Genomic DNA, 6,583 nt, shown 5'->3' on the forward strand with positions numbered 1-6,583 from the left:
TATATATATGTGTGTGTATGTCGTGCCGAATATGTAAAACTGGTCAATTAGCAAGAACTCATTTAAAATTAAGTCCTTTCTAAAATTTTCTCTTATACGTTTAAAGATATATTTTTTTCATTAATGTTGATGTAAAAATTTATAATTTTGCACCAAAAGGAACTTAGAAAACTTACCTAACCTTATTATAAAAAGAACAATTTATTTTAGCCTAACCCAACTAAATATATTTTAGATTTGTTTACAATAATTTAATACTAAACAAACACAGTGAAATATATTTTTTTCGTTAGGTTCAGAATGATTTTGGCGAAATTATTGCATACACAAATTTTCACTTGTCCTATATGGCAAGATAAACGTTGCTATTTAAGCCAAGATCGCAAGTTCTGCCTATTCGGCACGACATATATATATATAGTAGTCCCAATGAGTATTTAGCTATTTCAAAAATAGATATAATTAGCAGTAGACTAATTGGGCGTTTGATAAACCTCAGTATATCAACTTGGATTTTCCGAATCTTAGTTTTGTTATTTTTTATAAAGTTTGCAATAAAAAGGTAAGTTTGAGCAAATATTTGAAGCCCTTTTCTAAAATATTAAAATTGAATATTCTATTTTTTCATTGAATCGTTTTGTCTACATTGTGTCTACATTGTGTCTACATAATCCATCTGACATTACTTGGCTAAATGTAACTTAACAGTTAAGTCTCAAAATATCTTCATGCAGAAGGTACTAAGATCAGTGGTGATATGATAATTCTCTCAACCTTTTACCTAGTAATGTAGAGGTTGCTTGTATGATCACCGTCATGATCATCCTAGCACCACCATGTGTGACACTACATCCTAGCACCACCATGTGTGACACTACATCCTAGCACCACCATGTGTGACACTCCATCCTAGCACCACCATGTTTGACACTCCATCCTAGCACCACCATGTTTGACACTCCATCCTAGCACCACCATGTGTGACACTACATCCTAGCACCACCATGTGTGACACTACATCCTAGCACCAGCATGTGTGACACTACAACCTAGCACCACCATGTGTGACACTACAACCTAGCACCACCATGTGTGACACTCCATCCTAGCACCACCATGTTTGACACTCCATCCTAGCACCACCATGTGTGACACTCCATCCTAGCACCACCATGTTTGACACTCCATCCTAGCACCACCATGTTTGACACTCCATCCTAGCACCACCATGTTTGACACTCCATCCTAGCACCACCATGTGTGACACTCCATCCTAGCACCACCATATTTGACACTCTATCCTAGCACCACCATGTGTGACACTCCGTCCTAGCACCACCATGTTTGACACTCCATCCTAGCACCATCATGTTTGACACTACATCCTAGCACCACCATGTGTGACACTCCATCCTAGCACCACCATGTGTGACACTCCATCCTAGCACCACCATGTTTGACACTCCATCCTAGCACCACCATGTTTGACACTCCATCCTAGCACCACCATGTGTGACACTCCATCCTAGCACCACCATGTTTGACACTCCATCCTAGCACCACCATGTTTGACACTCCATCCTAGCACCACCATGTGTGACACTCCATCCTAGCACCACCATGTGTGACACTCCATCCTAGCACCACCATGTTTGACACTCCATCCTAGCACCACCATGTTTGACACTCCATCCTAGCACCACCATGTGTGACACTCCATCCTAGCACCACCATGTTTGACACTCCATCCTAGCACCACCATGTTTGACACTCCATCCTAGCACCACCATGTTTGACACTCCATCCTAGCACCACCATGTTTGACACTCCATTCTAGCACCACCATATGTGACACTCCATCCTAGCACCACCATGTTTGACACTCCATCCTAGCACCATCATGTTTGACACTACATCCTAGCACCACCATGTGTGACACTCCAACCTAGCACCACCATGTTTGACACTACAACCTAGCACCACCATGTTTGACACTCCATCCTAGCACCATCATGTTTGACACTACATCCTAGCACCACCATGTTTGACACTCCATCCTAGCACCACCATGTTTGACACTCCATCCTAGCACCACCATGTTTGACACTCCATCCTAGCACCACCATGTGTGACACTCCATCCTAGCACCACCATGTTTGACACTCCATCCTAGCACCATCATGTTTGACACTCCATCCTAGCACCACCATGTGTGACACTCCATCCTAGCACCACCATGTGTGACACTCCATCCTAGCACCACCATGTTTGACACTCCATCCTAGCACCACCATGTGTGACACTACATCCTAGCACCACCATGTTTGACACTCCATCCTAGCACCACCATGTGTGACACTACATCCTAGCACCACCATGTTTGACACTCCATCCTAGCACCACCATGTGTGACACTACATCCTAGCACCACCATGTGTGACACTCCATCCTAGCACCACCATGTGTGACACTCCATCCTAGCACCACCATGTTTGATACTCCATCCTAGCACCACCATGTGTGACACTACATCCTAGCACCACCATGTTTGACACTCCATCCTAGCACCACCATGTGTGACACTACATCCTAGCACCACCATGTGTGACACTCCATCCTAGCACCACCATGTTTGACACTACATCCTAGCACCACCATGTGTGACACTCCATCCTAGCACCACCATGTTTGACACTCCATCCTAGCACCACCATGTGACACAATCCTAGCACCACCATATTTGACACTCCATCCTAGCACCATCATGTTTGACACTACATCCTAGCACCGCCATGAGTGACACTCCATCCTAGCACCACCATGTGTGACACTCCATCCTAGCACCACCATGTTTGATACCCCATCCTAGCACCACCATGTGTGACACTACATCCTAGCACCACCATGTTTGACACTCCATCCTAGCACCATCATGTGTGACACTACATCCTAGCACCACCATGTGTGACACTCAATCCTAGCACCACCATGTTTGACACTACATCCTAGCACCACCATGTGTGACACTCCATCCTAGCACCACCATGTTTGACACTACATCCTAGCACCACCATGTATGACGCTCCATCCTAGCACCACCATGTGTGACAGTCTATCCTAGCACCACCATGTTTGACACTCCATCCTAGCACCACCATGTGTGACAGTCTATCCTAGCACCACCATGTTTGACACTCCATCCTAGCACCACCATGTGTGACAGTCTATCCTAGCACCACCATGTTTGACACTCCATCCTAGCACCACCATGTGTGACAGTCTATCCTAGCACCACCATGTTTGACACTCCATCCTAGCACCACCATGTGTGACAGTCTATCCTAGCACCACCATGTTTGACACTCCATCCTAGCACCACCATGTGTGACAGTCTATCCTAGCACCACCATGTTTGACACTCCATCCTAGCACCACCATGTGTGACAGTCTATCCTAGCACCACCATGTTTGACACTCCATCCTAGCACCACCATGTGTGACAGTCTATCCTAACACCACCATGTGTAACACTCAATCCTAGCACCATCATGTGTGACACTACATCCTAGCACCACCATGTGTGACACTCCATCCTAGCACCACCATGTTTGACACTACATCCTAGCACCACCATGTATGACGCTCCATCCTAGCACCACCATGTGTGACAGTCTATCGTAGCACCACCATGTTTGACACTCCATCCTAGCACCACCATGTGTGACACTCCATCCTAGCACCATGTGGCATGCAAAGAGTACGTAACCTTTATTCGGCGCATGTACACACCCTCATTTACAGGCTATCTCCCCCAACCAGCGAACCAGGTTGCTAAGAGTTGATGATGGGGCCCCGTCGTTCAACTAGTGACCAGGTTCTAGCCAATAAGAAGATGGTTTTGGCAATCGCAGAGGTTATGTGGGTACCGCTCTCCTGTCTGCCCTTGTCATTCCCATTCTAGAGCTGGTTGAAGCACGGTCTGCTATCTTGTGGCTTCTATTTCTGCTTTGCTTACCGTGGAGTGCACTATACTTATCACTGTACATAGTGTACATATTGCTGTTATAAATTGGTGAAGGATAATATAAGTCTAAACTTTTTCTACTGTGTTTATTTTGCTCCCATTACACCCGGGGTAACAGGCCATTTGGAATCCTGGGTTGTAATACACCACCATGTGTGACACTCCATCCTAGCACCACCATGTGTGACACTCCATCCTAGCACCACCATGTGTGACACTCCATCCTAGCACCACCATGTGTGACACTCCATCCTAGCACCACCATGTGTGACAATCCATCCTAGCACCACCATGTTTGACACTCCATCTTAGCACCTCCATGTGTGACACTCCATCCTAGCACCACCATGTGTGACACTCCATCCTAGCACCACCATGTTTAACACTCCATCCTAGCACCACCATGTGTGACACTCCATCCTAGCACCACCATGTGTGACACTCCATCCCAGCACCACCATGTGTGACACTCCATCCTAGCACCACCATTTGTGGCACTCCATCCTAGCACACCATATGTGACACTCCATCCTATCACCACTATGTGTGACACTCGTGAACTGAAACCGGTTGCTGTCGTTGCTCAGCAACTGCATTGCTTGACTGTAGTTAAATACACTTCATATATTTATTTAGCCTAGCTTAACCAAATGCAATAAAGCCTAACGTAAGCTAACCAAACTCACCACTAACTTAAAATTCCCTAAGTAGAATTTGTAAGCATACATGGAGCATCGCTAAACTGATACTGGGGATCGCGTTAAGAAAAAAAAATAACGTAGAAGGATATGGATAGGATGGTCTGAAAATGCGTTATGGCTCTTCTAGCGTTCACCCCATAGTTTATACAGTACTAGGACACCACTGTCCTATACAGTACTAGGACACCACTGTCCTATACAGTACTAGGACACCACTGTCCTATACAGTACTAGGACACCACTGTCCTATACAGTACTAGGACACCACTGTCCTATACAGTACTAGGACACCACTGTCCTATACAGTACTAGGACACTACTGTCCTATACAGTACTAGGACACCACTGTCCTATACAGTACTAGGACACCACTGTCCTATACAGTACTAGGACACCACTGTCCTATACAGTACTAGGACACCACTGTCCTATACAGTACTAGGATACCACTGTCCAATACAGTACTAGGACACCTCTGTCCTATACAGTACTAGGACACCACTGCCCTATACAGTACTAGGATACCACTGTCCAATACAGTACTAGGACACCACTGTCCTATACAGTACTAGGACACCACTGCCCTATACACAAATAATCCCGTACACAGATAAATGAAAGTTATGGACTATTATCTAGTAGTGACTATGTTGATAAATGATTCAGAGAACCGACTAGTGTTGCACATGTGCCTAATTTATCAACTTGTCGTGATTATTGGTACAAGTCGGACCGAAACGTCCTCATAAGTCTCTTTCTTCTATGTACGGGTTATTTATAAATTATTGTGCCTTTTTATTCTTTACTAATGTCGTATATACTTACCGTGATCCTCACTCCTACTCTCAAGTGTACCTCTGTTCTCTGTTAATTGGGTCATCGCCTCTGCAGCGTGGGTTCTGAGAGCCTCCGGAATTTATATACAGACTTTGATTTCGATTCTTTATTTCTAATCACTATATACACAATACAAAGTAGTCATGGAGTTTTTACAATGGTCTTGAGAGCACACAGGTTTTATTTTTTTTTATTAACACATCGGCCGTTTCCCACCAAGGCACGCTTACACTACAGTTATAAAACTGCAACATTAACACCCCTCCTTCAGAGTGCAGACACTGTACTTCCCATCTCCAGGACTCAAGTATGGCCTGCCGGTTTTCCTGAATTCCTTCATAAATGTTACCATGCTCACACTCCAACAGCACGTCAAGTCCTAAAAACCATTTGTCTCCATTCGCTCCTATCAGACACGCTCACGCATGCTTGCTGCCTCTCGCACACAAAACCTCCTTTACCCCTCCTTCCAACCATTCCAAGGCTGACCACTACCCCGCCTTCCCTTCACTAAAGATTTATACACTTTCGAAGTCATTCTGTTTTGCTCCTCCCTCTCTACATGTCCGAACCACTTCAACAACCCCTCCTCAGCCCTCTAGATAATAGTTTAGGTAATCCCGCACCTCCTCCTAATTTCCAAATTACGAATTCTCTGCATTATATTCACACCACACATTGCCCTCAGACATGACATCTCCACTGCCACCAGCCTTCTCCTTGCTGCAACATTCACCACCCATGCTTCACACCCACTCACCTCTTTCCCCTCGTCATTTCTATGTCACCTCATCTTTCATAGACCCATCTGCTGACACGTCCACTCCTAAATATCTGAATGCATTCACCTCCATACTTTCTCCCTGTAACCTGATATCCAATCTTTCGTTACCTAATCTTTTGTTATCCTCCTCACCTTACTCTTTCCTATATTCATTTTCAATTTTCTTCTTTTACATACCCTACCAAACTCAGCCACCAACCTCTGCAACTTCTCATCAGAATCTCCCAAAAGCACAGT

Source organism: Cherax quadricarinatus, chromosome 41 (assembly GCF_038502225.1).
Source record: "Cherax quadricarinatus isolate ZL_2023a chromosome 41, ASM3850222v1, whole genome shotgun sequence".
Classification (NCBI taxonomy): domain Eukaryota; kingdom Metazoa; phylum Arthropoda; class Malacostraca; order Decapoda; family Parastacidae; genus Cherax; species Cherax quadricarinatus.